The sequence below is a fragment of the Phalangium opilio genome, unplaced genomic scaffold (assembly GCF_054372755.1).
Source record: "Phalangium opilio isolate 3A_F unplaced genomic scaffold, DU_Popi_V2 ptg000505l_1, whole genome shotgun sequence".
Lineage (NCBI taxonomy): Eukaryota > Metazoa > Arthropoda > Arachnida > Opiliones > Phalangiidae > Phalangium > Phalangium opilio.
In genome coordinates this window covers 3,893,563-3,917,205 of record NW_028324239.1, presented here as the reverse complement: position 1 = coordinate 3,917,205, position 23,643 = coordinate 3,893,563, and the positions used below count along the sequence as shown (strand labels likewise).

The 23,643-nt window shown below is 38.8% G+C and overlaps 92 pseudogenes; all 92 read left to right on the top strand.

The window, feature by feature from the left end:
- Window positions 1-126: 126 nt before the first annotated feature.
- LOC149591510 (5S ribosomal RNA) lies at window positions 127-245 on the top strand (annotated as a pseudogene).
- Window positions 246-381: 136 nt separating this feature from the next.
- Window positions 382-484, top strand: LOC149591509 (5S ribosomal RNA; annotated as a pseudogene).
- Window positions 485-621: 137 nt separating this feature from the next.
- LOC149591508 (5S ribosomal RNA) lies at window positions 622-724 on the top strand (annotated as a pseudogene).
- Window positions 725-846: 122 nt separating this feature from the next.
- On the top strand, window positions 847-965 carry LOC149591507 (5S ribosomal RNA; annotated as a pseudogene).
- Window positions 966-1,101: 136 nt separating this feature from the next.
- Window positions 1,102-1,204, top strand: LOC149591506 (5S ribosomal RNA; annotated as a pseudogene).
- A 137-nt stretch (window positions 1,205-1,341) lies between these two features.
- LOC149591505 (5S ribosomal RNA) lies at window positions 1,342-1,444 on the top strand (annotated as a pseudogene).
- A 136-nt stretch (window positions 1,445-1,580) lies between these two features.
- LOC149591504 (5S ribosomal RNA) lies at window positions 1,581-1,699 on the top strand (annotated as a pseudogene).
- Window positions 1,700-1,835: 136 nt separating this feature from the next.
- On the top strand, window positions 1,836-1,938 carry LOC149591503 (5S ribosomal RNA; annotated as a pseudogene).
- A 137-nt stretch (window positions 1,939-2,075) lies between these two features.
- LOC149591502 (5S ribosomal RNA) lies at window positions 2,076-2,178 on the top strand (annotated as a pseudogene).
- Window positions 2,179-2,300: 122 nt separating this feature from the next.
- LOC149591501 (5S ribosomal RNA) lies at window positions 2,301-2,419 on the top strand (annotated as a pseudogene).
- A 136-nt stretch (window positions 2,420-2,555) lies between these two features.
- LOC149591500 (5S ribosomal RNA) lies at window positions 2,556-2,658 on the top strand (annotated as a pseudogene).
- A 137-nt stretch (window positions 2,659-2,795) lies between these two features.
- LOC149591499 (5S ribosomal RNA) lies at window positions 2,796-2,914 on the top strand (annotated as a pseudogene).
- Window positions 2,915-3,050: 136 nt separating this feature from the next.
- On the top strand, window positions 3,051-3,153 carry LOC149591498 (5S ribosomal RNA; annotated as a pseudogene).
- Window positions 3,154-3,289: 136 nt separating this feature from the next.
- Window positions 3,290-3,408, top strand: LOC149591497 (5S ribosomal RNA; annotated as a pseudogene).
- A 134-nt stretch (window positions 3,409-3,542) lies between these two features.
- Window positions 3,543-3,645, top strand: LOC149591496 (5S ribosomal RNA; annotated as a pseudogene).
- Window positions 3,646-3,782: 137 nt separating this feature from the next.
- LOC149591495 (5S ribosomal RNA) lies at window positions 3,783-3,885 on the top strand (annotated as a pseudogene).
- Window positions 3,886-4,004: 119 nt separating this feature from the next.
- LOC149591494 (5S ribosomal RNA) lies at window positions 4,005-4,123 on the top strand (annotated as a pseudogene).
- A 136-nt stretch (window positions 4,124-4,259) lies between these two features.
- LOC149591493 (5S ribosomal RNA) lies at window positions 4,260-4,378 on the top strand (annotated as a pseudogene).
- A 137-nt stretch (window positions 4,379-4,515) lies between these two features.
- On the top strand, window positions 4,516-4,618 carry LOC149591492 (5S ribosomal RNA; annotated as a pseudogene).
- Window positions 4,619-4,737: 119 nt separating this feature from the next.
- On the top strand, window positions 4,738-4,856 carry LOC149591491 (5S ribosomal RNA; annotated as a pseudogene).
- Window positions 4,857-4,992: 136 nt separating this feature from the next.
- LOC149591490 (5S ribosomal RNA) lies at window positions 4,993-5,095 on the top strand (annotated as a pseudogene).
- Window positions 5,096-5,231: 136 nt separating this feature from the next.
- LOC149591489 (5S ribosomal RNA) lies at window positions 5,232-5,350 on the top strand (annotated as a pseudogene).
- Window positions 5,351-5,483: 133 nt separating this feature from the next.
- LOC149591488 (5S ribosomal RNA) lies at window positions 5,484-5,586 on the top strand (annotated as a pseudogene).
- A 137-nt stretch (window positions 5,587-5,723) lies between these two features.
- On the top strand, window positions 5,724-5,842 carry LOC149591487 (5S ribosomal RNA; annotated as a pseudogene).
- A 136-nt stretch (window positions 5,843-5,978) lies between these two features.
- On the top strand, window positions 5,979-6,097 carry LOC149591486 (5S ribosomal RNA; annotated as a pseudogene).
- A 136-nt stretch (window positions 6,098-6,233) lies between these two features.
- LOC149591485 (5S ribosomal RNA) lies at window positions 6,234-6,336 on the top strand (annotated as a pseudogene).
- A 122-nt stretch (window positions 6,337-6,458) lies between these two features.
- LOC149591484 (5S ribosomal RNA) lies at window positions 6,459-6,561 on the top strand (annotated as a pseudogene).
- A 137-nt stretch (window positions 6,562-6,698) lies between these two features.
- Window positions 6,699-6,817, top strand: LOC149591483 (5S ribosomal RNA; annotated as a pseudogene).
- Window positions 6,818-6,953: 136 nt separating this feature from the next.
- On the top strand, window positions 6,954-7,056 carry LOC149591482 (5S ribosomal RNA; annotated as a pseudogene).
- A 136-nt stretch (window positions 7,057-7,192) lies between these two features.
- LOC149591481 (5S ribosomal RNA) lies at window positions 7,193-7,311 on the top strand (annotated as a pseudogene).
- Window positions 7,312-7,447: 136 nt separating this feature from the next.
- LOC149591480 (5S ribosomal RNA) lies at window positions 7,448-7,550 on the top strand (annotated as a pseudogene).
- Window positions 7,551-7,687: 137 nt separating this feature from the next.
- Window positions 7,688-7,790, top strand: LOC149591479 (5S ribosomal RNA; annotated as a pseudogene).
- A 377-nt stretch (window positions 7,791-8,167) lies between these two features.
- Window positions 8,168-8,270, top strand: LOC149591478 (5S ribosomal RNA; annotated as a pseudogene).
- Window positions 8,271-8,407: 137 nt separating this feature from the next.
- Window positions 8,408-8,526, top strand: LOC149591477 (5S ribosomal RNA; annotated as a pseudogene).
- A 136-nt stretch (window positions 8,527-8,662) lies between these two features.
- On the top strand, window positions 8,663-8,765 carry LOC149591476 (5S ribosomal RNA; annotated as a pseudogene).
- A 136-nt stretch (window positions 8,766-8,901) lies between these two features.
- Window positions 8,902-9,020, top strand: LOC149591475 (5S ribosomal RNA; annotated as a pseudogene).
- A 136-nt stretch (window positions 9,021-9,156) lies between these two features.
- On the top strand, window positions 9,157-9,259 carry LOC149591474 (5S ribosomal RNA; annotated as a pseudogene).
- Window positions 9,260-9,396: 137 nt separating this feature from the next.
- Window positions 9,397-9,499, top strand: LOC149591473 (5S ribosomal RNA; annotated as a pseudogene).
- A 377-nt stretch (window positions 9,500-9,876) lies between these two features.
- LOC149591472 (5S ribosomal RNA) lies at window positions 9,877-9,979 on the top strand (annotated as a pseudogene).
- A 122-nt stretch (window positions 9,980-10,101) lies between these two features.
- LOC149591471 (5S ribosomal RNA) lies at window positions 10,102-10,220 on the top strand (annotated as a pseudogene).
- Window positions 10,221-10,356: 136 nt separating this feature from the next.
- On the top strand, window positions 10,357-10,459 carry LOC149591470 (5S ribosomal RNA; annotated as a pseudogene).
- A 119-nt stretch (window positions 10,460-10,578) lies between these two features.
- LOC149591469 (5S ribosomal RNA) lies at window positions 10,579-10,697 on the top strand (annotated as a pseudogene).
- A 136-nt stretch (window positions 10,698-10,833) lies between these two features.
- LOC149591468 (5S ribosomal RNA) lies at window positions 10,834-10,936 on the top strand (annotated as a pseudogene).
- A 137-nt stretch (window positions 10,937-11,073) lies between these two features.
- On the top strand, window positions 11,074-11,192 carry LOC149591467 (5S ribosomal RNA; annotated as a pseudogene).
- Window positions 11,193-11,329: 137 nt separating this feature from the next.
- LOC149591466 (5S ribosomal RNA) lies at window positions 11,330-11,448 on the top strand (annotated as a pseudogene).
- Window positions 11,449-11,584: 136 nt separating this feature from the next.
- LOC149591465 (5S ribosomal RNA) lies at window positions 11,585-11,687 on the top strand (annotated as a pseudogene).
- Window positions 11,688-11,808: 121 nt separating this feature from the next.
- Window positions 11,809-11,927, top strand: LOC149591464 (5S ribosomal RNA; annotated as a pseudogene).
- A 136-nt stretch (window positions 11,928-12,063) lies between these two features.
- Window positions 12,064-12,182, top strand: LOC149591463 (5S ribosomal RNA; annotated as a pseudogene).
- Window positions 12,183-12,318: 136 nt separating this feature from the next.
- LOC149591462 (5S ribosomal RNA) lies at window positions 12,319-12,421 on the top strand (annotated as a pseudogene).
- Window positions 12,422-12,557: 136 nt separating this feature from the next.
- LOC149591461 (5S ribosomal RNA) lies at window positions 12,558-12,676 on the top strand (annotated as a pseudogene).
- Window positions 12,677-12,812: 136 nt separating this feature from the next.
- LOC149591460 (5S ribosomal RNA) lies at window positions 12,813-12,915 on the top strand (annotated as a pseudogene).
- A 136-nt stretch (window positions 12,916-13,051) lies between these two features.
- Window positions 13,052-13,170, top strand: LOC149591459 (5S ribosomal RNA; annotated as a pseudogene).
- A 136-nt stretch (window positions 13,171-13,306) lies between these two features.
- On the top strand, window positions 13,307-13,409 carry LOC149591458 (5S ribosomal RNA; annotated as a pseudogene).
- A 137-nt stretch (window positions 13,410-13,546) lies between these two features.
- Window positions 13,547-13,649, top strand: LOC149591457 (5S ribosomal RNA; annotated as a pseudogene).
- A 377-nt stretch (window positions 13,650-14,026) lies between these two features.
- On the top strand, window positions 14,027-14,129 carry LOC149591456 (5S ribosomal RNA; annotated as a pseudogene).
- Window positions 14,130-14,266: 137 nt separating this feature from the next.
- LOC149591455 (5S ribosomal RNA) lies at window positions 14,267-14,385 on the top strand (annotated as a pseudogene).
- A 375-nt stretch (window positions 14,386-14,760) lies between these two features.
- Window positions 14,761-14,879, top strand: LOC149591454 (5S ribosomal RNA; annotated as a pseudogene).
- A 134-nt stretch (window positions 14,880-15,013) lies between these two features.
- On the top strand, window positions 15,014-15,116 carry LOC149591453 (5S ribosomal RNA; annotated as a pseudogene).
- A 137-nt stretch (window positions 15,117-15,253) lies between these two features.
- Window positions 15,254-15,356, top strand: LOC149591452 (5S ribosomal RNA; annotated as a pseudogene).
- Window positions 15,357-15,478: 122 nt separating this feature from the next.
- Window positions 15,479-15,597, top strand: LOC149591451 (5S ribosomal RNA; annotated as a pseudogene).
- Window positions 15,598-15,733: 136 nt separating this feature from the next.
- On the top strand, window positions 15,734-15,836 carry LOC149591450 (5S ribosomal RNA; annotated as a pseudogene).
- Window positions 15,837-15,972: 136 nt separating this feature from the next.
- Window positions 15,973-16,091, top strand: LOC149591449 (5S ribosomal RNA; annotated as a pseudogene).
- Window positions 16,092-16,227: 136 nt separating this feature from the next.
- Window positions 16,228-16,330, top strand: LOC149591448 (5S ribosomal RNA; annotated as a pseudogene).
- A 137-nt stretch (window positions 16,331-16,467) lies between these two features.
- On the top strand, window positions 16,468-16,570 carry LOC149591447 (5S ribosomal RNA; annotated as a pseudogene).
- Window positions 16,571-16,707: 137 nt separating this feature from the next.
- Window positions 16,708-16,810, top strand: LOC149591446 (5S ribosomal RNA; annotated as a pseudogene).
- Window positions 16,811-16,932: 122 nt separating this feature from the next.
- On the top strand, window positions 16,933-17,051 carry LOC149591445 (5S ribosomal RNA; annotated as a pseudogene).
- A 136-nt stretch (window positions 17,052-17,187) lies between these two features.
- LOC149591444 (5S ribosomal RNA) lies at window positions 17,188-17,290 on the top strand (annotated as a pseudogene).
- Window positions 17,291-17,426: 136 nt separating this feature from the next.
- LOC149591443 (5S ribosomal RNA) lies at window positions 17,427-17,545 on the top strand (annotated as a pseudogene).
- A 136-nt stretch (window positions 17,546-17,681) lies between these two features.
- Window positions 17,682-17,784, top strand: LOC149591442 (5S ribosomal RNA; annotated as a pseudogene).
- Window positions 17,785-17,921: 137 nt separating this feature from the next.
- Window positions 17,922-18,024, top strand: LOC149591441 (5S ribosomal RNA; annotated as a pseudogene).
- A 137-nt stretch (window positions 18,025-18,161) lies between these two features.
- Window positions 18,162-18,264, top strand: LOC149591440 (5S ribosomal RNA; annotated as a pseudogene).
- Window positions 18,265-18,401: 137 nt separating this feature from the next.
- Window positions 18,402-18,504, top strand: LOC149591439 (5S ribosomal RNA; annotated as a pseudogene).
- Window positions 18,505-18,626: 122 nt separating this feature from the next.
- On the top strand, window positions 18,627-18,745 carry LOC149591438 (5S ribosomal RNA; annotated as a pseudogene).
- A 136-nt stretch (window positions 18,746-18,881) lies between these two features.
- On the top strand, window positions 18,882-18,984 carry LOC149591437 (5S ribosomal RNA; annotated as a pseudogene).
- Window positions 18,985-19,103: 119 nt separating this feature from the next.
- On the top strand, window positions 19,104-19,222 carry LOC149591436 (5S ribosomal RNA; annotated as a pseudogene).
- A 136-nt stretch (window positions 19,223-19,358) lies between these two features.
- Window positions 19,359-19,461, top strand: LOC149591435 (5S ribosomal RNA; annotated as a pseudogene).
- A 137-nt stretch (window positions 19,462-19,598) lies between these two features.
- LOC149591434 (5S ribosomal RNA) lies at window positions 19,599-19,717 on the top strand (annotated as a pseudogene).
- A 137-nt stretch (window positions 19,718-19,854) lies between these two features.
- LOC149591433 (5S ribosomal RNA) lies at window positions 19,855-19,973 on the top strand (annotated as a pseudogene).
- Window positions 19,974-20,109: 136 nt separating this feature from the next.
- LOC149591432 (5S ribosomal RNA) lies at window positions 20,110-20,212 on the top strand (annotated as a pseudogene).
- Window positions 20,213-20,334: 122 nt separating this feature from the next.
- Window positions 20,335-20,453, top strand: LOC149591431 (5S ribosomal RNA; annotated as a pseudogene).
- A 136-nt stretch (window positions 20,454-20,589) lies between these two features.
- LOC149591430 (5S ribosomal RNA) lies at window positions 20,590-20,708 on the top strand (annotated as a pseudogene).
- A 136-nt stretch (window positions 20,709-20,844) lies between these two features.
- LOC149591429 (5S ribosomal RNA) lies at window positions 20,845-20,947 on the top strand (annotated as a pseudogene).
- Window positions 20,948-21,083: 136 nt separating this feature from the next.
- On the top strand, window positions 21,084-21,202 carry LOC149591428 (5S ribosomal RNA; annotated as a pseudogene).
- A 136-nt stretch (window positions 21,203-21,338) lies between these two features.
- LOC149591427 (5S ribosomal RNA) lies at window positions 21,339-21,441 on the top strand (annotated as a pseudogene).
- Window positions 21,442-21,577: 136 nt separating this feature from the next.
- LOC149591426 (5S ribosomal RNA) lies at window positions 21,578-21,696 on the top strand (annotated as a pseudogene).
- A 136-nt stretch (window positions 21,697-21,832) lies between these two features.
- LOC149591425 (5S ribosomal RNA) lies at window positions 21,833-21,935 on the top strand (annotated as a pseudogene).
- Window positions 21,936-22,072: 137 nt separating this feature from the next.
- On the top strand, window positions 22,073-22,175 carry LOC149591424 (5S ribosomal RNA; annotated as a pseudogene).
- A 377-nt stretch (window positions 22,176-22,552) lies between these two features.
- On the top strand, window positions 22,553-22,655 carry LOC149591423 (5S ribosomal RNA; annotated as a pseudogene).
- Window positions 22,656-22,792: 137 nt separating this feature from the next.
- Window positions 22,793-22,911, top strand: LOC149591422 (5S ribosomal RNA; annotated as a pseudogene).
- Window positions 22,912-23,047: 136 nt separating this feature from the next.
- Window positions 23,048-23,150, top strand: LOC149591421 (5S ribosomal RNA; annotated as a pseudogene).
- A 136-nt stretch (window positions 23,151-23,286) lies between these two features.
- Window positions 23,287-23,405, top strand: LOC149591420 (5S ribosomal RNA; annotated as a pseudogene).
- A 134-nt stretch (window positions 23,406-23,539) lies between these two features.
- LOC149591419 (5S ribosomal RNA) lies at window positions 23,540-23,642 on the top strand (annotated as a pseudogene).
- Window position 23,643: the final 1 nt, after the last annotated feature.

Sequence of the window (23,643 nt, the reverse complement as noted above, 5' to 3'; positions counted from 1 at the left end):
TGTTTCCTCTTATAAATTCCACCAGATATGAAAAAAGCAAACATACTTCATTTTGTTATTGTTTTATAAAGATGAAGGTTAATTTCTCTCACTTACTTTAAATTCGAATTATTAACTAGCACTCTCGGCAACGGCCATATCACGCTGAAAACACCGGTTCTCGTCCGATAACCGAAGTTAAGCAGCGTCGAGCGCAGTCAGTACTTGGGAGGGAGACCACTTAGGAACACAGCGTACCGTTAGCTTTCTCAATTTTTTTCCTCTTTTAAATTCCAATAGATATGAAAAAAGCAAACATATTTTCTTTTTGTTATTGTTTTAAAAAGATGAAGGTTAATTTGTCTCACTTACTTTAAATTCGAATTATTAACTAGCACTCTCGGCAACGGCCATATCACGCTGAAAACACCGGTTCTCGTCCGATCACCGAAGTTAAGCAGCGTCGAGCGCAGTCAGTACTTGGGAACACTGCGTGCCGTTGGCTTTTTCCTTTTTGTTTCCTCTTTTAAACTCCACCAGATATGAAAAAAGCAAACATATCTTCATTTTATTATTGTTTTATAAAGATGAAGGTTAATTTGTCTCACTTACTTTAAATTCGAATTATTGACTAGCACTCTCGGCAACGGCCATATCACGCTGAAAACACCGGTTCTCGTCCGATCACCGAAGTTAAGCTGCGTCGAGCGCAGTCAGTACTTGGGAACACTGCGTGCCGTTGGCTTTTTCCTTTTTGTTTCCTCTTTTAAATTCCACCAGATATGAAAAAAGCAAACATATCATCTTTTTGTTATTGTTTTATAAAGATGAAGGTTAATTAGATTCAAATTATTAACTAGCACTCTCGGCAACAGCCATATCACGCTGACTACACCGGTTCTCGTCCGATAACCGAAGTTAATCAGCGTCGAGCGCAGTCAGTACTTGGGAGGGAGGCCACTTAGGAACACTGCGTACCGTTAGCTTTCTCAATTTTTTTCCTCTTTTAAATTCCAATAGATATGAAAAAAGCAAACATATTTTCTTCTTGTTATTGTTTTAAATAGATGAAGGTTAATTTGTCTCACTTACTTTAAACTCGAATTATTAACTAGCACTCTCGGCAATGGCCATATCACGCTGAAAACACCGGTTCTCGTCCGATCACCGAAGTTAAGCAGCGTCGAGCGCAGTCAGTACTTGCGAACACTGCGTGCCGTTGGCTTTTTCCTTTTTGTTTCCTCTTTTAAATTCCACCAGATATGAAAAAAGCAAACATATCTTCATTTTATTATTGTTTTAAATAGATGAAGGTTAATTTGTCTCACTTACTTTAAATTCGAATTATTAACTAGCACTCTCGGCAACGGCCATATCACGCTGAAAACACCAGTTCTCGTCCGATCACCGAAGTTAAGCAGCGTCGAGCGCAGTCAGTACATGGGAACACTGCGTGCCGTTGGCTTTTTCCTTTTTGTTTCCTCTTATAAATTCCACCAGATATGAAAAAAGCAAACATACTTCATTTTGTTATTGTTTTATAAAGATGAAGGTTAATTTCACTCACTTACTTTAAATTCGAATTATTAACTAGCACTCTCGGCAACGGCCATATCACGCTGAAAACACCGGTTCTCGTCCGTTCACCGAAGTTAAGCAGCGTCGAGCGCAGTCAGTACTTGGGAGGGAGGCCACTTAGGAACACTGCGTACCGTTAGCTTTCTCAATTTTTTTCCTCTTTTAAATTCCAATAGATATGAAAAAAGCAAACATATTTTCTTCTTGTTATTGTTTTAAATAGATGAAGGTTAATTTGTCTCACTTACTTTAAACTCGAATTATTAACTAGCACTCTCGGCAACGGCCATATCACGCTGAAAACACCGGTTCTCGTCCGATCACCGAAGTTAAGCAGCGTCGAGCGCAGTCAGTACTTGCGAACACTGCGTGCCGTTGGCTTTTTCCTTTTTGTTTCCTCTTTTAAATTCCACCAGATATGAAAAAAGCAAACATATCTTCATTTTATTATTGTTTTAAATAGATGAAGGTTAATTTGTCTCACTTACTTTAAATTCGAATTATTAACTAGCACTCTCGGCAACGGCCATATCACGCTGAAAACACCGGTTCTCGTCCGATCACCGAAGTTAAGCTGCGTCGAGCGTAGTCAGTACTTGGGAACACTGCGTGCCGTTGGCTTTTTCCTTTTTGTTTCCTCTTTTAAATTCCACCAGATATGAAAAAAGCAAACATATCATCTTTTTGTTATTGTTTTATAAAGATGAAGGTTAATTAGATTCAAATTATTAACTAGCACTCTCGGCAACAGCCATATCACGCTGACTACACCGGTTGTCGTTCGTTAACCGAAGTTAAGCAGCGTCGAGCGCAGTCAGTACTTGGGAGGGAGACCACTTAGGAACACTGCGTGCCGTTAGCTTTCTCAATTTTTTTCCTCTTTTAAATTCCAATAGATATGAAAAAAGCAAACATATCTTCTTTTTGATATTGTTTTATAAAGATGAAGGTTAATTTGTCTCACTTACTTTAAATTCGAATTATTAACTAGCACTCTCGGCAACGGCCATATCACGCTGAAAACACCGGTTCTCGTCCGATCACCGAAGTTAAGCAGCGTCGAGCGCAGTCAGTACTTGCGAACACTGCGTGCCGTTGGCTTTTTCCTTTTTGTTTCCTCTTTTAAATTCCACCAGATATGAAAAAAGCAAACATATCTTCATTTTATTATTGTTTTATAAAGATGAAGGTTAATTTGTCTCACTTACTTTAAATTCGAATTATTAACTATAACTCTCGGCAACGGCCATATCACGCTGAAAACACCGGTTTTCGTCTGATCACCGAAGTTAATCAGCGTCGAGCGCAGTCAGTACTTGGGAGGGAGGCCACTTAGGAACACAGCGTACCGTTAGCTTTCTCAATTTGTTTCCTCTTTTAAATTCCAATAGATATGAAAAAAGCAAACATATTTTCTTTTTGTTATTGTTTTAAATAGATGAAGGTTAATTTGTCTCACTTAATTTAAATTCGAATTATTAACTAGCACTCTCGGCAACGGCCATATCACGCTGAAAACACCAGTTCTCGTCCGATCACCGAAGTTAAGCAGCGTCGAGCGCAGTCAGTACATGGGAACACTGCGTGCCGTTGGCTTTTTCCTTTTTGTTTCCTCTTATAAATTCCACCAGATATGAAAAAAGCAAACATACTTCATTTTGTTATTGTTTTATAAAGATGAAGGTTAATTTCTCTCACTTACTTTAAATTCGAATTATTAACTAGCACTCTCGGCAACGGCCATATCACGCTGAAAACACCGGTTCTCGTCCGTTCACCGAAGTTAAGCAGCGTCGAGCGCAGTCAGTACTTGGGAGGGAGGCCACTTAGGAACACTGCTTGCCGTTAGCTTTTTCACTTTTTTTGTCTTTTAAATTCCAATAGATATGAAAAAAGCAAACATATTTTCTTTTTGTTATTGTTTTAAAAAGATGAAGGTTATTTGTCTCACTTAATTTAAATTCGAATTATTAACTAGCGCTCTCGGCAACGGCCATATCACGCTGAAAACACCGGTTCTCTTCCGATCACCGAAGTTAAGCAGCGTCGAGCGCCGTCAGTACTTGCGAACACTGCGTGCCGTTGGCTTTTTCCTTTTTGTTTCCTCTTTTAAATTCCACCAGATATGAAAAAAGCAAACATATCTTCATTTTATTATTGTTTTATAAAGATGAAGGTTAATTTGTCTCACTAACTTTAAATTCGAATTATTAACTAGCACTCTCGGCAACGGCCATATCACGCTGAAAACACCGGTTCTCGTCCGATCACCGAAGTTAAGCAGCGTCGAGCGCAGTCAGTACTTGGGAACACTGCGTGCCGTTGGCTTTTTCACTTTTGTTTCCTCTTAAATTCCACCAGATATGAAAAAACAAACATATCTTCTTTTTGTTATTTTTTTATAAAGATGAAGGTTAATTAAATTCAAATTATTAACTAACACTCTCGGCAACGGCCATATCACGCTGAAAACACCGGTTCTCGTCCGATCACCGAAGTTAAGCAGCGTCGAGCGCAGTCAGTACTTGGGAGGGAGGCCACTTAGGAACACTACTTGCCTTTAGTTTTTTCACTTTTTTTTGTCTTTTAAATTCCAATAGATATGAAAAAAGCAAACATACTTTCTTTTTGTTATTGTTTTAAAAAGATGAAGGTTAATTTGTCTCACTTACTTTAAATTCGAATTATTAACTAGCACTCTCGGCAACGGCCATATCAAGCTGAAAACACCGGTTCTCGTCCGATCACCGAAGTTAATCAGCGTCGAGCGCAGTCAGTACTTGGGAGGGAGGCCACTTAGGAACAATGCTTGCCGTTAGCTTTTTCACTTTTTTTTTGTCTTTTAAATTCCAATAGATATGAAAAAAGCAAACATATTTTCTTTTTGTTATTGTTTTAAATAGATGAAGGTTAATTTGTCTCACTTAATTTACATTCGAATTATTAACTAGCACTCTCGGCAACGGCCATATCACGCTGAAAACACCGGTTCTCGTCCGATCACCGAAGTTAAGCAGCGTCGAGCGCAGTCAGTACTTGGGAACACTGCGTGCCGTTGGCTTTTTCACTTTTGTTTCCTCTTAAATTCCACCAGATATGAAAAAACAAACATATCTTCTTTTTGTTATTGTTTTATAAAGATGAAGGTTAATTAAATTCAAATTATTAACTAGCACTCTCGGCAACGGCCATATCACGCTGAAAACACCGGTTCTCGTCCGATCACCGAAGTTAATCAGCGTCGAGCGCAGTCAGTACTTGGGAGGGAGGCCACTTAGGAACACAGCGTACCGTTAGCTTTCTCAATTTGTTTCCTCTTTTAAATTCCAATAGATATGAAAAAAGCAAACATATTTTCTTTTTGTTATTGTTTTAAATAGATGAAGGTTAATTTGTCTCACTTAATTTAAATTCGAATTATTAACTAGCACTCTCGGCAACGGCCATATCACGCTGAAAACACCAGTTCTCGTCCGATCACCGAAGTTAAGCAGCGTCGAGCGCAGTCAGTACATGGGAACACTGCGTGCCGTTGGCTTTTTCCTTTTTGTTTCCTCTTATAAATTCCACCAGATATGAAAAAAGCAAACATACTTCATTTTGTTATTGTTTTATAAAGATGAAGGTTAATTTCTCTCACTTACTTTAAATTCGAATTATTAACTAGCACTCTCGGCAACGGCCATATCACGCTGAAAACACCGGTTCTCGTCCGTTCACCGAAGTTAAGCACCGTCGAGCGCAGTCAGTACTTGGGAGGGAGGCCACTTAGGAACACTGCTTGCCGTTAGCTTTTTCACTTTTTTGTCTTTTAAATTCCAATAGATATGAAAAAAGCAAACATATTTTCTTTTTGTTATTGTTTTAAAAAGATGAAGGTTATTTGTCTCACTTAATTTAAATTCGAATTATTAACTAGCGCTCTCGGCAACGGCCATATCACGCTGAAAACACCGGTTCTCTTCCGATCACCGAAGTTAAGCAGCGTCGAGCGCCGTCAGTACTTGCGAACACTGCGTGCCGTTGGCTTTTTCCTTTTTGTTTCCTCTTTTAAATTCCACCAGATATGAAAAAAGCAAACATATCTTCATTTTATTATTGTTTTATAAAGATGAAGGTTAATTTGTCTCACTAACTTTAAATTCGAATTATTAACTAGCACTCTCGGCAACGGCCATATCACGCTGAAAACACCGGTTCTCGTCCGATGACCGAAGTTAATCAGCGTCGAGCGCAGTCAGTACTTGGGAGGGAGGCCACTTAGGAACACTGCTTGCCGTTAGCTTTTTCACTTTTTTTTGTCTTTTAAAATCCAATAGATATGAAAAAAGCAAACATATTTTCTTTTTGTTATTGTTTTAAAAAGATGAAGGTTAATTTGTCTCACTTAATTTAAATTCGAATTATTAACCAGCACTCTCGGCAACGGCCATATCACGCTGAAAACACCGGTTCTCGTCCGATAAACGAAGTTAAGCAGCGTCGAGCGCAGTCAGTACTTGGGAGGGAGACCACTTAGGAACAGTGCGTCCCGTTGGCTTTTTCACTTTTTTTCCTCTTTTAAATTCCAATAGATATGAAAAACGCAAACATATTTTCTTTTTTATATTGTTTTAAAAAGATGAAGGTTAATTTGTCTCACTTAATATAAATTCGAATTATTAACTAGCGCTCTCGGCAACGGCCATATCACGCTGAAAACACCGGTTCTCGTCCGATCACCGAAGTTAAGCAGCATCGAGCGCAGTCAGTACTTTTGAACACTGCGTGCCGTTGGCTAATCCCTTTTTGTTTCCTCTTTTAAATTCCACCAGATATGAAAAAAGCAAACATATCTTCTTTTTGTAGTTGTTTTATAAGGATGAAGGTTAATTAAATTCAAATTATTAACTAGCACTCTCGGCAACGGCCATATCACGCTGAAAACACCGGTTCTCGTCCGATCACCGAAGTTAAGCAGCGTCGAGCGCAGTCAGTACTTGCGAACACTGCGTGCCGTTGGCTTTTTCCTTTTTGTTTCCTCTTTTAAATTCCACCAGATATGAAAAAAGCAAACATATCTTCATTTTATTATTGTTTTAAATAGATGAAGGTTAATTTGTCTCACTTACTTTAAATTCGAATTATTAACTAGCACTCTCGGCAACGGCCATATCACGCTGAAAACACCGGTTCTCGTCCGATCACCGAAGTTAATCAGCGTCGAGCGCAGTCAGTACTTGGGAGGGAGGCCACTTAGGAACACAGCGTACCGTTAGCTTTCTCAATTTTTTTCCTCTTTTAAATTCCAATAGATATGAAAAAAGCAAACATATTTTCTTTTTGTTATTGTTTTAAATAGATGAAGGTTAATTTGTCTCACTTAATTTAAATTCGAAATATTAACTAGCACTCTCGGCAACGGCCATATCACGCTGAAAACACCAGTTCTCGTCCGATCACCGAAGTTAAGCAGCGTCGAGCGCAGTCAGTACATGGGAACACTGCGTGCCGTTGGCTTTTTCCTTTTTGTTTCCTCTTATAAATTCCACCAGATATGAAAAAAGCAAACATACTTCATTTTGTTATTGTTTTATAAAGATGAAGGTTAATTTCTCTCACTTACTTTAAATTCGAATTATTAACTAGCACTCTCGGCAACGGCCATATCACGCTGAAAACACCGGTTCTCGTCCGTTCACCGAAGTTAAGCAGCGTCGAGCGCAGTCAGTACTTGGGAGGGAGGCCACTTAGGAACACTGCGTACCGTTAGCTTTCTCAATTTTTTTCCTCTTTTAAATTCCAATAGATATGAAAAAAGCAAACATATTTTCTTTTTGTTATTGTTTTAAATAGATGAAGGTTAATTTGTCTCACTTACTTTAAATTCGAATTATTAACTAGCACTCTCGGCAACGGCCATATCACGCTGAAAACACCGGTTCTCGTCCGATCACCGAAGTTAAGCAGCGTCGAGCGCAGTCAGTACTTGCGAACACTGCGTGCCGTTGGCTTTTTCCTTTTTGTTTCCTCTTTTAAATTCCACCAGATATGAAAAAAGCAAACATATCTTCATTTTATTATTGTTTTAAATAGATGAAGGTTAATTTGTCTCACTTACTTTAAATTCGAATTATTAACTAGCACTCTCGGCAACGGCCATATCACGCTGAAAACACCGGTTCTCGTCCGATCACCGAAGTTAAGCTGCGTCGAGCGCAGTCAGTACTTGGGAACACTGCGTGCCGTTGGCTTTTTCCTTTTTGTTTCCTCTTTTAAATTCCACCAGATATGAAAAAAGCAAACATATCATCTTTTTGTTATTGTTTTATAAAGATGAAGGTTAATTAGATTCAAATTATTAACTAGCACTCTCGGCAACAGCCATATCACGCTGACTACACCGGTTGTCGTTCGTTAACCGAAGTTAAGCAGCGTCGAGCGCAGTCAGTACTTGGGAGGGAGACCACTTAGGAACACTGCGTGTCGTTAGCTTTCTCAATTTTTTTCCTCTTTTAAATTCCAATAGATATGAAAAAAGCAAACATATCTTCTTTTTGATATTGTTTTATAAAGATGAAGGTTAATTTGTCTCACTTACTTTAAATTCGAATTATTAACTAGCACTCTCGGCAACGGCCATATCACGCTGAAAACACCGGTTCTCGTCCGATCACCGAAGTTAAGCAGCGTCGAGCGCAGTCAGTACTTGCGAACACTGCGTGCCGTTGGCTTTTTCCTTTTTGTTTCCTCTTTTAAATTCCACCAGATATGAAAAAAGCAAACATATCTTCATTTTATTATTGTTTTATAAAGATGAAGGTTAATTTGTCTCACTTACTTTAAATTCGAATTATTAACTATAACTCTCGGCAACGGCCATATCACGCTGAAAACACCGGTTTTCGTCTGATCACCGAAGTTAATCAGCGTCGAGCGCAGTCAGTACTTGGGAGGGAGGCCACTTAGGAACACAGCGTACCGTTAGCTTTCTCAATTTGTTTCCTCTTTTAAATTCCAATAGATATGAAAAAAGCAAACATATTTTCTTTTTGTTATTGTTTTAAATAGATGAAGGTTAATTTGTCTCACTTAATTTAAATTCGAATTATTAACTAGCACTCTCGGCAACGGCCATATCACGCTGAAAACACCAGTTCTCGTCCGATCACCGAAGTTAAGCAGCGTCGAGCGCAGTCAGTACATGGGAACACTGCGTGCCGTTGGCTTTTTCCTTTTTGTTTCCTCTTATAAATTCCACCAGATATGAAAAAAGCAAACATACTTCATTTTGTTATTGTTTTATAAAGATGAAGGTTAATTTCTCTCACTTACTTTAAATTCGAATTATTAACTAGCACTCTCGGCAACGGCCATATCACGCTGAAAACACCGGTTCTCGTCCGTTCACCGAAGTTAAGCAGCGTCGAGCGCAGTCAGTACTTGGGAGGGAGGCCACTTAGGAACACTGCGTACCGTTAGCTTTCTCAATTTTTTTCCTCTTTTAAATTCCAATAGATATGAAAAAAGCAAACATATTTTCTTTTTGTTATTGTTTTAAATAGATGAAGGTTAATTTGTCTCACTTACTTTAAATTCGAATTATTAACTAGCACTCTCGGCAACGGCCATATCACGCTGAAAACACCGGTTCTCGTCCGATCACCGAAGTTAAGCAGCGTCGAGCGCAGTCAGTACTTGCGAACACTGCGTGCCGTTGGCTTTTTCCTTTTTGTTTCCTCTTTTAAATTCCACCAGATATGAAAAAAGCAAACATATCTTCATTTTATTATTGTTTTAAATAGATGAAGGTTAATTTGTCTCACTTACTTTAAATTCGAATTATTAACTAGCACTCTCGGCAACGGCCATATCACGCTGAAAACACCGGTTCTCGTCCGATCACCGAAGTTAAGCTGCGTCGAGCGCAGTCAGTACTTGGGAACACTGCGTGCCGTTGGCTTTTTCCTTTTTGTTTCCTCTTTTAAATTCCACCAGATATGAAAAAAGCAAACATATCATCTTTTTGTTATTGTTTTATAAAGATGAAGGTTAATTAGATTCAAATTATTAACTAGCACTCTCGGCAACAGCCATATCACGCTGACTACACCGGTTGTCGTTCGTTAACCGAAGTTAAGCAGCGTCGAGCGCAGTCAGTACTTGGGAGGCAGACCACTTAGGAACACTGCGTGTCGTTAGCTTTCTCAATTTTTTTCCTCTTTTAAATTCCAATAGATATGAAAAAAGCAAACATATCTTCTTTTTGATATTGTTTTATAAAGATGAAGGTTAATTTGTCTCACTTACTTTAAATTCGAATTATTAACTAGCACTCTCGGCAACGGCCATATCACGCTGAAAACACCGGTTCTCGTCCGATCACCGAAGTTAAGCAGCGTCGAGCGCAGTCAGTACTTGGGAACACTGCGTGCCGTTGGCTTTTTCCTTTTTGTTTCCTCTTTTAAATTCCACCAGACATGAAAAAAGCAAACATATCATCTTTTTGTTATTGTTTTATAAAGATGAAGGTTAATTAGATACAAATTATTAACTAGCACTCTCGGCAACAGCCATATCACGCTGACTACACCGGTTGTCGTTCGTTAACCGAAGTTAAGCAGCGTCGAGCGCAGTCAGTACTTGGGAGGGAGACCACTTAGGAACACTGCGTGCCGTTAGCTTTCTCAATTTTTTTCCTCTTTTAAATTCCAATAGATATGAAAAAAGCAAACATATCTTCTTTTTGATATTGTTTTATAAAGATGAAGGTTAATTTGTCTCACTTAATTTAAATTCGAAATATTAACTAGCACTCTCGGCAACGGCCATATCACGCTGAAAACACCGGTTCTCGTCCGATCACCGAAGTTAAGCAGCGTCGAGCGCAGTCAGTACTTGGGAACACTGCGTGCCGTTGGCTTTTTCACTTTTGTTTCCTCTTAAATTCCACCAGATATGAAAAAACAAACATATCTTCTTTTTGTTATTGTTTTATAAAGATGAAGGTTAATTAAATTCAAATTATTAACTAGCACTCTCGGCAACGGCCATATCACGCTGAAAACACCGGTTCTCGTCCGATCACCGAAGTTAAGCAGCGTCGAGCGCAGTCAGTACTTGGGAGGGAGGCCACTTAGGAACACTGCTTGCCGTTAGCTTTTTCACTTTTTTTTGTCTTTTAAATTCCAATAGATATGAAAAAAGCAAACATACTTTCTTTTTGTTATTGTTTTAAAAAGATGAAGGTTAATTTGTCTCACTTAATTTAAATTCGAATTATTAACTAGCACTCTCGGCAACGGCCATATCACGCTGAAAACACCGGTTCTCGTCCGATCACCGAAGTTAAGCAGCGTCGAGCGCAGTCAGTACTTGCGAACACTGCGTGCCGTTGGCTTTTTCCTTTTTGTTTCCTCTTTTAAATTCCACCAGATATGAAAAAAGCAAACATATCTTCATTTTATTATTGTTTTATAAAGATGAAGGTTAATTTGTCTCACTTACTTTAAATTCGAATTATTAACTAGCACTCTCGGCAACGGCCATATCACGCTGAAAACACCGGTTCTCGTCCGATCACCGAAGTTAATCAGCGTCGAGCGCAGTCAGTACTTGGGAGGGAGGCCACTTAGGAACACTGCTTGCCGTTAGCTTTTTCACTTTTTTTTTGTCTTTTAAAATCCAATAGATATGAAAAAAGCAAACATATTTTCTTTTTGTTATTGTTTTAAAAAGATGAAGGTTAATTTGTCTCACTTAATTTAAATTCGAATTATTAACCAGCACTCTCGGCAACGGCCATATCACGCTGAAAACACCGGTTCTCGTCCGATAAACGAAGTTAAGCAGCGTCGAGCGCAGTCAGTACTTGGGAGGGAGACCACTTAGGAACAGTGCGTCCCGTTGGCTTTTTCACTTTTTTTCCTCTTTTAAATTCCAATAGATATGAAAAACGCAAACATATTTTCTTTTTTATATTGTTTTAAAAAGATGAAGGTTAATTTGTCTCACTTAATATAAATTCGAATTATTAACTAGCGCTCTCGGCAACGGCCATATCACGCTGAAAACACCGGTTCTCGTCCGATCACCGAAGTTAAGCAGCGTCGAGCGCAGTCAGTACTTTTGAACACTGCGTGCCGTTGGCTTTTCCCTTTTTGTTTCCTCTTTTAAATTCCACCAGATATGAAAAAGCAAACATATCTTCTTTTTGTAGTTGTTTTATAAGGATGAAGGTTAATTAAATTCAAATTATTAACTAGCACTGTCGGCAACGGCCATATCACGCTGAATACACCGGTTCTCGTCCGATCACCGAAGTTAAGCAGAGTCGAGCGCAGTCAGTACTTGGGAGGGAGACCACTTAGGAACACTGCGTGCCGTTAGCTTTCTCAATTTTTTTCCTCTTTTAAATTCCAATAGATATGAAAAAAGCAAACATATCTTCTTTTTGATATTGTTTTATAAAGATGAAGGTTAATTTGTCTCACTTACTTTAAATTCGAATTATTAACTAGCACTCTCGGCAACGGCCATATCACGCTGAAAACACCGGTTCTCGTCCGATCACCGAAGTTAATCAGCGTCGAGCGCAGTCAGTACTTGGGAGGGAGGCCACTTAGGAACACAGCGTACCGTTAGCTTTCTCAATTTTTTTCCTCTTTTAAATTCCAATAGATATGAAAAAAGCAAACATATTTTCTTTTTGTTATTGTTTTAAATAGATGAAGGTTAATTTGTCTCACTTAATTTAAATTCGAATTATTAACTAGCACTCTCGGCAACGGCCATATCACGCTGAAAACACCAGTTCTCGTCCGATCACCGAAGTTAAGCAGCGTCGAGCGCAGTCAGTACATGGGAACACTGCGTGCCGTTGGCTTTTTCCTTTTTGTTTCCTCTTATAAATTCCACCAGATATGAAAAAAGCAAACATACTTCATTTTGTTATTGTTTTATAAAGATGAAGGTTAATTTCTCTCACTTACTTTAAATTCGAATTATTAACTAGCACTCTCGGCAACGGCCATATCACGCTGAAAACACCGGTTCTCGTCCGTTCACCGAAGTTAAGCAGCGTCGAGCGCAGTCAGTACTTGGGAGGGAGGCCACTTAGGAACACTGCGTACCGTTAGCTTTCTCAATTTTTTTCCTCTTTTAAATTCCAATAGATATGAAAAAAGCAAACATATTTTCTTTTTGTTATTGTTTTAAATAGATGAAGGTTAATTTGTCTCACTTACTTTAAATTCGAATTATTAACTAGCACTCTCGGCAACGGCCATATCACGCTGAAAACACCGGTTCTCGTCCGATCACCGAAGTTAAGCAGCGTCGAGCGCAGTCAGTACTTGCGAACACTGCGTGCCGTTGGCTTTTTCCTTTTTGTTTCCTCTTATAAATTCCACCAGATATGAAAAAAGCAAACATACTTCATTTTGTTATTGTTTTATAAAGATGAAGGTTAATTTCTCTCACTTACTTTAAATTCGAATTATTAACTAGCACTCTCGGCAACGGCCATATCACGCTGAAAACACCGGTTCTCGTCCGTTCACCGAAGTTAAGCAGCGTCGAGCGCAGTCAGTACTTGGGAGGGAGGCCACTTAGGAACACTGCGTACCGTTAGCTTTCTCAATTTTTTTCCTCTTTTAAATTCCAATAGATATGAAAAAAGCAAACATATTTTCTTTTTGTTATTGTTTTAAATAGATGAAGGTTAATTTGTCTCACTTACTTTAAATTCGAATTATTAACTAGCACTCTCGGCAACGGCCATATCACGCTGAAAACACCGGTTCTCGTCCGATCACCGAAGTTAAGCAGCGTCGAGCGCAGTCAGTACTTGCGAACACTGCGTGCCGTTGGCTTTTTCCTTTTTGTTTCCTCTTTTAAATTCCACCAGATATGAAAAAAGCAAACATATCTTCATTTTATTATTGTTTTAAATAGATGAAGGTTAATTTGTCTCACTTACTTTAAATTCGAATTATTAACTAGCACTCTCGGCAACGGCCATATCACGCTGAAAACACCGGTTCTCGTCCGATCACCGAAGTTAAGCTGCGTCGAGCGCAGTCAGTACTTGGGAACACTGCGTGCCGTTGGCTTTTTCCTTTTTGTTTCCACTTTTAAATTCCACCAGATATGAAAAAAGCAAACATATCATCTTTTTGTTATTGTTTTATAAAGATGAAGGTTAATTAGATTCAAATTATTAACTAGCACTCTCGGCAACAGCCATATCACGCTGACTACACCGGTTGTCGTTCGTTAACCGAAGTTAAGCAGCGTCGAGCGCAGTCAGTACTTGGGAGGGAGACCACTTAGGAACACTGCGTGTCGTTAGCTTTCTCAATTTTTTTCCTCTTTTAAATTCCAATAGATATGAAAAAAGCAAACATATCTTCTTTTTGATATTGTTTTATAAAGATGAAGTTTAATTTGTCTCACTTACTTTAAATTCGAATTATTAACTAGCACTCTCGGCAACGGCCATATCACGCTGAAAACACCGGTTCTCGTCCGATCACCGAAGTTAAGCAGCGTCGAGCGCAGTCAGTACTTGCGAACACTGCGTGCCGTTGGCTTTTTCCTTTTTGTTTCCTCTTTTAAATTCCACCAGATATGAAAAAAGCAAACATATCTTCATTTTATTATTGTTTTATAAAGATGAAGGTTAATTTGTCTCACTTACTTTAAATTCGAATTATTAACTATAACTCTCGGCAACGGCCATATCACGCTGAAAACACCGGTTTTCGTCTGATCACCGAAGTTAATCAGCGTCGAGCGCAGTCAGAACTTGGGAGGGAGGCCACTTAGGAACACAGCGTACCGTTAGCTTTCTCAATTTGTTTCCTCTTTTAAATTCCAATAGATATGAAAAAAGCAAACATATTTTCTTTTTGTTATTGTTTTAAATAGATGAAGGTTAATTTGTCTCACTTAATTTAAATTCGAATTATTAACTAGCACTCTCGGCAACGGCCATATCACGCTGAAAACACCAGTTCTCGTCCGATCACCGAAGTTAAGCAGCGTCGAGCGCAGTCAGTACATGGGAACACAGCGTGCCGTTGGCTTTTTCCTTTTTGTTTCCTCTTATAAATTCCACCAGATATGAAAAAAGCAAACATACTTCATTTTGTTATTGTTTTATAAAGATGAAGGTTAATTTCTCTCACTTACTTTAAATTCGAATTATTAACTAGCACTCTCGGCAACGGCCATATCACGCTGAAAACACCGGTTCTCGTCCGTTCACCGAAGTTAAGCAGCGTCGAGCGCAGTCAGTACTTGGGAGGGAGGCCACTTAGGAACACTGCTTGCCGTTAGCTTTTTCACTTTTTTTGTCTTTTAAATTCCAATAGATATGAAAAAAGCAAACATATTTTCTTTTTGTTATTGTTTTAAAAAGATGAAGGTTATTTGTCTCACTTAATTTAAATTCGAATTATTAACTAGCGCTCTCGGCAACGGCCATATCACGCTGAAAACACCGGTTCTCTTCCGATCACCGAAGTTAAGCAGCGTCGAGCGCCGTCAGTACTTGCGAACACTGCGTGCCGTTGGCTTTTTCCTTTTTGTTTCCTCTTTTAAATTCCACCAGATATGAAAAAAGCAAACATATCTTCATTTTATTATTGTTTTATAAAGATGAAGGTTAATTTGTCTCACTAACTTTAAATTCGAATTATTAACTAGCACTCTCGGCAACGGCCATATCACGCTGAAAACACCGGTTCTCGTCCGATCACCGAAGTTAAGCTGCGTCGAGCGCAGTCAGTACTTGGGAACACTGCGTGCCGTTGGCTTTTTCCTTTTTGTTTCCTCTTTTAAATTCCACCAGATATGAAAAAAGCAAACATATCATCTTTTTGTTATTGTTTTATAAAGATGAAGGTTAATTAGATTCAAATTATTAACTAGCACTCTCGGCAACAGCCATATCACGCTGACTACACCGGTTGTCGTTCGTTAACCGAAGTTAAGCAGCGTCGAGCGCAGTCAGTACTTGGGAGGGAGACCACTTAGGAACACTGCGTGCCGTTAGCTTTCTCAATTTTTTTCCTCTTTTAAATTCCAATAGATATGAAAAAAGCAAACATATCTTCTTTTTGATATTGTTTTATAAAGATGAAGGTTAATTTGTCTCACTTAATTTAAATTCGAAATATTAACTAGCACTCTCGGCAACGGCCATATCACGCTGAAAACACCAGTTCTCGTCCGATCACCGAAGTTAAGCAGCGTCGAGCGGAGTCAGTACATGGGAACACTGCGTGCCGTTGGCTTTTTCCTTTTTGTTTCCTCTTACAAATTCCACCAGATATGAAAAAAGCAAACATACTTCATTTTGTTATTGTTTTATAAAGATGAAGGTTAATTTCTCTCACTTACTTTAAATTCGAATTATTAACTAGCACTCTCGGCAACGGCCATATCACGCTGAAAACACCGGTTCTCGTCCGTTCACCGAAGTTAAGCAGCGTCGAGCGCAGTCAGTACTTGGGAGGGAGGCCACTTAGGAACACTGCGTACCGTTAGCTTTCTCAATTTTTTTCCTCTTTTAAATTCCAATAGATATGAAAAAAGCAAACATATTTTCTTTTTGTTATTGTTTTAAATAGATGAAGGTTAATTTGTCTCACTTACTTTAAATTCGAATTATTAACTAGCACTCTCGGCAACGGCCATATCACGCTGAAAACACCGGTTCTCGTCCGATCACCGAAGTTAAGCAGCGTCGAGCGCAGTCAGTACTTGCGAACACTGCGTGCCGTTGGCTTTTTCCTTTTTGTTTCCTCTTTTAAATTCCACCAGATATGAAAAAAGCAAACATATCTTCATTTTATTATTGTTTTATAAAGATGAAGGTTAATTTGTCTCACTTACTTTAAATTCGAATTATTAACTATAACTCTCGGCAACGGCCATATCACGCTGAAAACACCGGTTTTCGTCCGATCACCGAAGTTAAGCAGCGTCGAGCGCAGTCAGTACTTGCGAACACTGCGTGCCGTTGGCTTTTTCCTTTTTGTTTCCTCTTTTAAATTCCACCAGATATGAAAAAAGCAAACATATCTTCATTTTATTATTGTTTTATAAAGATGAAGGTTAATTTGTCTCACTTACTTTAAATTCGAATTATTAACTATAACTCTCGGCAACGGCCATATCACGCTGAAAACACCGGTTTTCGTCTGATCACCGAAGTTAATCAGCGTCGAGCGCAGTCAGTACTTGGGAACACTGCGTGCCGTTGGCTTTTTCCTTTTTGTTTCCTCTTTTAAATTCCACCAGATATGAAAAAAGCAAACATATCATCTTTTTGTTATTGTTTTATAAAGATGAAGGTTAATTAGATTCAAATTATTAACTAGCACTCTCGGCAACAGCCATATCACGCTGACTACACCGGTTGTCGTTCGTTAACCGAAGTTAAGCAGCGTCGAGCGCAGTCAGTACTTGGGAGGGAGACCACTTAGGAACACTGCGTGCCGTTAGCTTTCTCAATTTTTTTCCTCTTTTAAATTCCAATAGATATGAAAAAAGCAAACATATCTTCTTTTTGATATTGTTTTATAAAGATGAAGGTTAATTTGTCTCACTTAATTTAAATTCGAAATATTAACTAGCACTCTCGGCAACGGCCATATCACGCTGAAAACACCAGTTCTCGTCCGATCACCGAAGTTAAGCAGCGTCGAGCGGAGTCAGTACATGGGAACACTGCGTGCCGTTGGCTTTTTCCTTTTTGTTTCCTCTTACAAATTCCACCAGATATGAAAAAAGCAAACATACTTCATTTTGTTATTGTTTTATAAAGATGAAGGTTAATTTCTCTCACTTACTTTAAATTCGAATTATTAACTAGCACTCTCGGCAACGGCCATATCACGCTGAAAACACCGGTTCTCGTCCGTTCACCGAAGTTAAGCAGCGTCGAGCGCAGTCAGTACTTGGGAGGGAGGCCACTTAGGAACACTGCGTACCGTTAGCTTTCTCAATTTTTTTCCTCTTTTAAATTCCAATAGATATGAAAAAAGCAAACATATTTTCTTTTTGTTATTGTTTTAAATAGATGAAGGTTAATTTGTCTCACTTACTTTAAATTCGAATTATTAACTAGCACTCTCGGCAACGGCCATATCACGCTGAAAACACCGGTTCTCGTCCGATCACCGAAGTTAAGCAGCGTCGAGCGCAGTCAGTACTTGCGTACACTGCGTGCCGTTGGCTTTTTCCTTTTTGTTTCCTCTTTTAAATTCCACCAGATATGAAAAAAGCAAACATATCTTCATTTTATTATTGTTTTATAAAGATGAAGGTTAATTTGTCTCACTTACTTTAAATTCGAATTATTAACTATAACTCTCGGCAACGGCCATATCACGCTGAAAACACCGGTTTTCGTCCGATCACCGAAGTTAAGCAGCGTCGAGCGCAGTCAGTACTTGCGAACACTGCGTGCCGTTGGCTTTTTCCTTTTTGTTTCCTCTTTTAAATTCCACCAGATATGAAAAAAGCAAACATATCTTCATTTTATTATTGTTTTATAAAGATGAAGGTTAATTTGTCTCACTTACTTTAAATTCGAATTATTAACTATAACTCTCGGCAACGGCCATATCACGCTGAAAACACCGGTTTTCGTCCGATCACCGAAGTTAAGCAGCGTCGAGCGCAGTCAGTACTTGCGAACACTGCGTGCCGTTGGCTTTTTCCTTTTTGTTTCCTCTTTTAAATTCCACCAGATATGAAAAAAGCAAACATATCTTCATTTTATTATTGTTTTATAAAGATGAAGGTTAATTTGTCTCACTTACTTTAAATTCGAATTATTAACTATAACTCTCGGCAACGGCCATATCACGCTGAAAACACCGGTTTTCGTCTGATCACCGAAGTTAATCAGCGTCGAGCGCAGTCAGTACTTGGGAACACTGCGTGCCGTTGGCTTTTTCCTTTTTGTTTCCTCTTTTAAATTCCACCAGATATGAAAAAAGCAAACATATCATCTTTTTGTTATTGTTTTATAAAGATGAAGGTTAATTAGATACAAATTATTAACTAGCACTCTCGGCAACAGCCATATCACGCTGACTACACCGGTTGTCGTTCGTTAACCGAAGTTAAGCAGCGTCGAGCGCAGTCAGTACTTGGGAGGGAGACCACTTAGGAACACTGCGTGCCGTTAGCTTTCTCAATTTTTTTCCTCTTTTAAATTCCAATAGATATGAAAAAAGCAAACATATCTTCTTTTTGATATTGTTTTATAAAGATGAAGGTTAATTTGTCTCACTTAATTTAAATTCGAAATATTAACTAGCACTCTCGGCAACGGCCATATCACGCTGAAAACACCGGTTCTCGTCCGATCACCGAAGTTAAGCAGCGTCGAGCGCAGTCAGTACTTGGGAACACTGCGTGCCGTTGGCTTTTTCACTTTTGTTTCCTCTTAAATTCCACCAGATATGAAAAAACAAACATATCTTCTTTTTGTTATTGTTTTATAAAGATGAAGGTTAATTAAATTCAAATTATTAACTAGCACTCTCGGCAACGGCCATATCACGCTGAAAACACCGGTTCTCGTCCGATCACCGAAGTTAAGCAGCGTCGAGCGCAGTCAGTACTTGGGAGGGAGGCCACTTAGGAACACTGCTTGCCGTTAGCTTTTTCACTTTTTTTTGTCTTTTAAATTCCAATAGATATGAAAAAAGCAAACATACTTTCTTTTTGTTATTGTTTTAAAAAGATGAAGGTTAATTTGTCTCACTTAATTTAAATTCGAATTATTAACTAGCACTCTCGGCAACGGCCATATCACGCTGAAAACACCGGTTCTCGTCCGATCACCGAAGTTAAGCAGCGTCGAGCGCAGTCAGTACTTGCGAACACTGCGTGCCGTTGGCTTTTTCCTTTTTGTTTCCTCTTTTAAATTCCACCAGATATGAAAAAAGCAAACATATCTTCATTTTATTATTGTTTTATAAAGATGAAGGTTAATTTGTCTCACTTACTTTAAATTCGAATTATTAACTAGCACTCTCGGCAACGGCCATATCACGCTGAAAACACCGGTTCTCGTCCGATCACCGAAGTTAATCAGCGTCGAGCGCAGTCAGTACTTGGGAGGGAGGCCACTTAGGAACACTGCTTGCCGTTAGCTTTTTCACTTTTTTTTTGTCTTTTAAAATCCAATAGATATGAAAAAAGCAAACATATTTTCTTTTTGTTATTGTTTTAAAAAGATGAAGGTTAATTTGTCTCACTTAATTTAAATTCGAATTATTAACCAGCACTCTCGGCAACGGCCATATCACGCTGAAAACACCGGTTCTCGTCCGATAAACGAAGTTAAGCAGCGTCGAGCGCAGTCAGTACTTGGGAGGGAGACCACTTAGGAACAGTGCGTCCCGTTGGCTTTTTCACTTTTTTTCCTCTTTTAAATTCCAATAGATATGAAAAACGCAAACATATTTTCTTTTTTATATTGTTTTAAAAAGATGAAGGTTGATTTGTCTCACTTAATATAAATTCGAATTATTAACTAGCGCTCTCGGCAACGGCCATATCACGCTGAAAACACCGGTTCTCGTCCGATCACCGAAGTTAAGCAGCGTCGAGCGCAGTCAGTACTTTTGAACACTGCGTGCCGTTGGCTTTTCAATTTTTGTTTCCTCTTTTAAATTCCACCAGATATGAAAAAAGCAAACATATCTTCTTTTTGTAGTTGTTTTATAAGGATGAAGGTTAATTAAATTCAAATTATTAACTAGCACTGTCGGCAACGGCCATATCACGCTGAATACACCGGTTCTCGTCCGATCACCGAAGTTAAGCAGAGTCGAGCGCAGTCAGTACTTGGGAGGGAGACCACTTAGGAACACTGCGTGCCGTTAGCTTTCTCAATTTTTTTCCTCTTTTAAATTCCAATAGATATGAAAAAAGCAAACATATCTTCTTTTTGATATTGTTTTATAAAGATGAAGGTTAATTTGTCTCACTTACTTTAAATTCGAATTATTAACTAGCACTCTCGGCAACGGCCATATCACGCTGAAAACACCAGTTCTCGTCCGATCACCGAAGTTAATCAGCGTCGAGCGCAGTCAGTACTTGGGAGGGAGGCCACTTAGGAACACAGCGTACCGTTAGCTTTCTCAATTTTTTTCCTCTTTTAAATTCCAATAGATATGAAAAAAGCAAACATATTTTCTTTTTGTTATTGTTTTAAATAGATGAAGGTTAATTTGTCTCACTTAATTTAAATTCGAATTATTAACTAGCACTCTCGGCAACGGCCATATCACGCTGAAAACACCAGTTCTCGTCCGATCACCGAAGTTAAGCAGCGTCGAGCGCAGTCAGTACATGGGAACACTGCGTGCCGTTGGCTTTTTCCTTTTTGTTTCCTCTTATAAATTCCACCAGATATGAAAAAAGCAAACATACTTCATTTTGTTATTGTTTTATAAAGATGAAGGTTAATTTCTCTCACTTACTTTAAATTCGAATTATTAACTAGCACTCTCGGCAACGGCCATATCACGCTGAAAACACCGGTTCTCGTCCGTTCACCGAAGTTAAGCAGCGTCGAGCGCAGTCAGTACTTGGGAGGGAGGCCACTTAGGAACACTGCGTACCGTTAGCTTTCTCAATTTTTTTCCTCTTTTAAATTCCAATAGATATGAAAAAAGCAAACATATTTTCTTTTTGTTATTGTTTTAAATAGATGAAGGTTAATTTGTCTCACTTACTTTAAATTCGAATTATTAACTAGCACTCTCGGCAACGGCCATATCACGCTGAAAACACCGGTTCTCGTCCGATCACCGAAGTTAAGCAGCGTCGAGCGCAGTCAGTACTTGCGAACACTGCGTGCCGTTGGCTTTTTCCTTTTTGTTTCCTCTTATAAATTCCACCAGATATGAAAAAAGCAAACATACTTCATTTTGTTATTGTTTTATAAAGATGAAGGTTAATTTCTCTCACTTACTTTAAATTCGAATTATTAACTAGCACTCTCGGCAACGGCCATATCACGCTGAAAACACCGGTTCTCGTCCGTTCACCGAAGTTAAGCAGCGTCGAGCGCAGTCAGTACTTGGGAGGGAGGCCACTTAGGAACACTGCGTACCGTTAGCTTTCTCAATTTTTTTCCTCTTTTAAATTCCAATAGATATGAAAAAAGCAAACATATTTTCTTTTTGTTATTGTTTTAAATAGATGAAGGTTAATTTGTCTCACTTACTTTAAATTCGAATTATTAACTAGCACTCTCGGCAACGGCCATATCACGCTGAAAACACCGGTTCTCGTCCGATCACCGAAGTTAAGCAGCGTCGAGCGCAGTCAGTACTTGCGAACACTGCGTGCCGTTGGCTTTTTCCTTTTTGTTTCCTCTTTTAAATTCCACCAGATATGAAAAAAGCAAACATATCTTCATTTTATTATTGTTTTAAATAGATGAAGGTTAATTTGTCTCACTTACTTTAAATTCGAATTATTAACTAGCACTCTCGGCAACGGCCATATCACGCTGAAAACACCGGTTCTCGTCCGATCACCGAAGTTAAGCTGCGTCGAGCGCAGTCAGTACTTGGGAACACTGCGTGCCGTTGGCTTTTTCCTTTTTGTTTCCTCTTTTAAATTCCACCAGATATGAAAAAAGCAAACATATCATCTTTTTGTTATTGTTTTATAAAGATGAAGGTTAATTAGATTCAAATTATTAACTAGCACTCTCGGCAACAGCCATATCACGCTGACTACACCGGTTGTCGTTCGTTAACCGAAGTTAAGCAGCGTCGAGCGCAGTCAGTACTTGGGAGGGAGACCACTTAGGAACACTGCGTGTCGTTAGCTTTCTCAATTTTTTTCCTCTTTTAAATTCCAATAGATATGAAAAAAGCAAACATATCTTCTTTTTGATATTGTTTTATAAAGATGAAGTTTAATTTGTCTCACTTACTTTAAATTCGAATTATTAACTAGCACTCTCGGCAACGGCCATATCACGCTGAAAACACCGGTTCTCGTCCGATCACCGAAGTTAAGCAGCGTCGAGCGCAGTCAGTACTTGCGAACACTGCGTGCCGTTGGCTTTTTCCTTTTTGTTTCCTCTTTTAAATTCCACCAGATATGAAAAAAGCAAACATATCTTCATTTTATTATTGTTTTATAAAGATGAAGGTTAATTTGTCTCACTTACTTTAAATTCGAATTATTAACTATAACTCTCGGCAACGGCCATATCACGCTGAAAACACCGGTTTTCGTCTGATCACCGAAGTTAATCAGCGTCGAGCGCAGTCAGTACTTGGGAGGGAGGCCACTTAGGAACACAGCGTACCGTTAGCTTTCTCAATTTGTTTCCTCTTTTAAATTCCAATAGATATGAAAAAAGCAAACATATTTTCTTTTTGTTATTGTTTTAAATAGATGAAGGTTAATTTGTCTCACTTAATTTAAATTCGAATTATTAACTAGCACTCTCGGCAACGGCCATATCACGCTGAAAACACCAGTTCTCGTCCGATCACCGAAGTTAAGCAGCGTCGAGCGCAGTCAGTACATGGGAACACTGCGTGCCGTTGGCTTTTTCCTTTTTGTTTCCTCTTATAAATTCCACCAGATATGAAAAAAGCAAACATACTTCATTTTGTTATTGTTTTATAAAGATGAAGGTTAATTTCTCTCACTTACTTTAAATTCGAATTATTAACTAGCACTCTCGGCAACGGCCATATCACGCTGAAAACACCGGTTCTCGTCCGTTCACCGAAGTTAAGGAGCGTCGAGCGCAGTCAGTACTTGGGAGGGAGGCCACTTAGGAACACTGCTTGCCGTTAGCTTTTTCACTTTTTTTGTCTTTTAAATTCCAATAGATATGAAAAAAGCAAACATATTTTCTTTTTGTTATTGTTTTAAAAAGATGAAGGTTATTTGTCTCACTTAATTTAAATTCGAATTATTAACTAGCGCTCTCGGCAACGGCCATATCACGCTGAAAACACCGGTTCTCTTCCGATCACCGAAGTTAAGCAGCGTCGAGCGCCGTCAGTACTTGCGAACACTGCGTGCCGTTGGCTT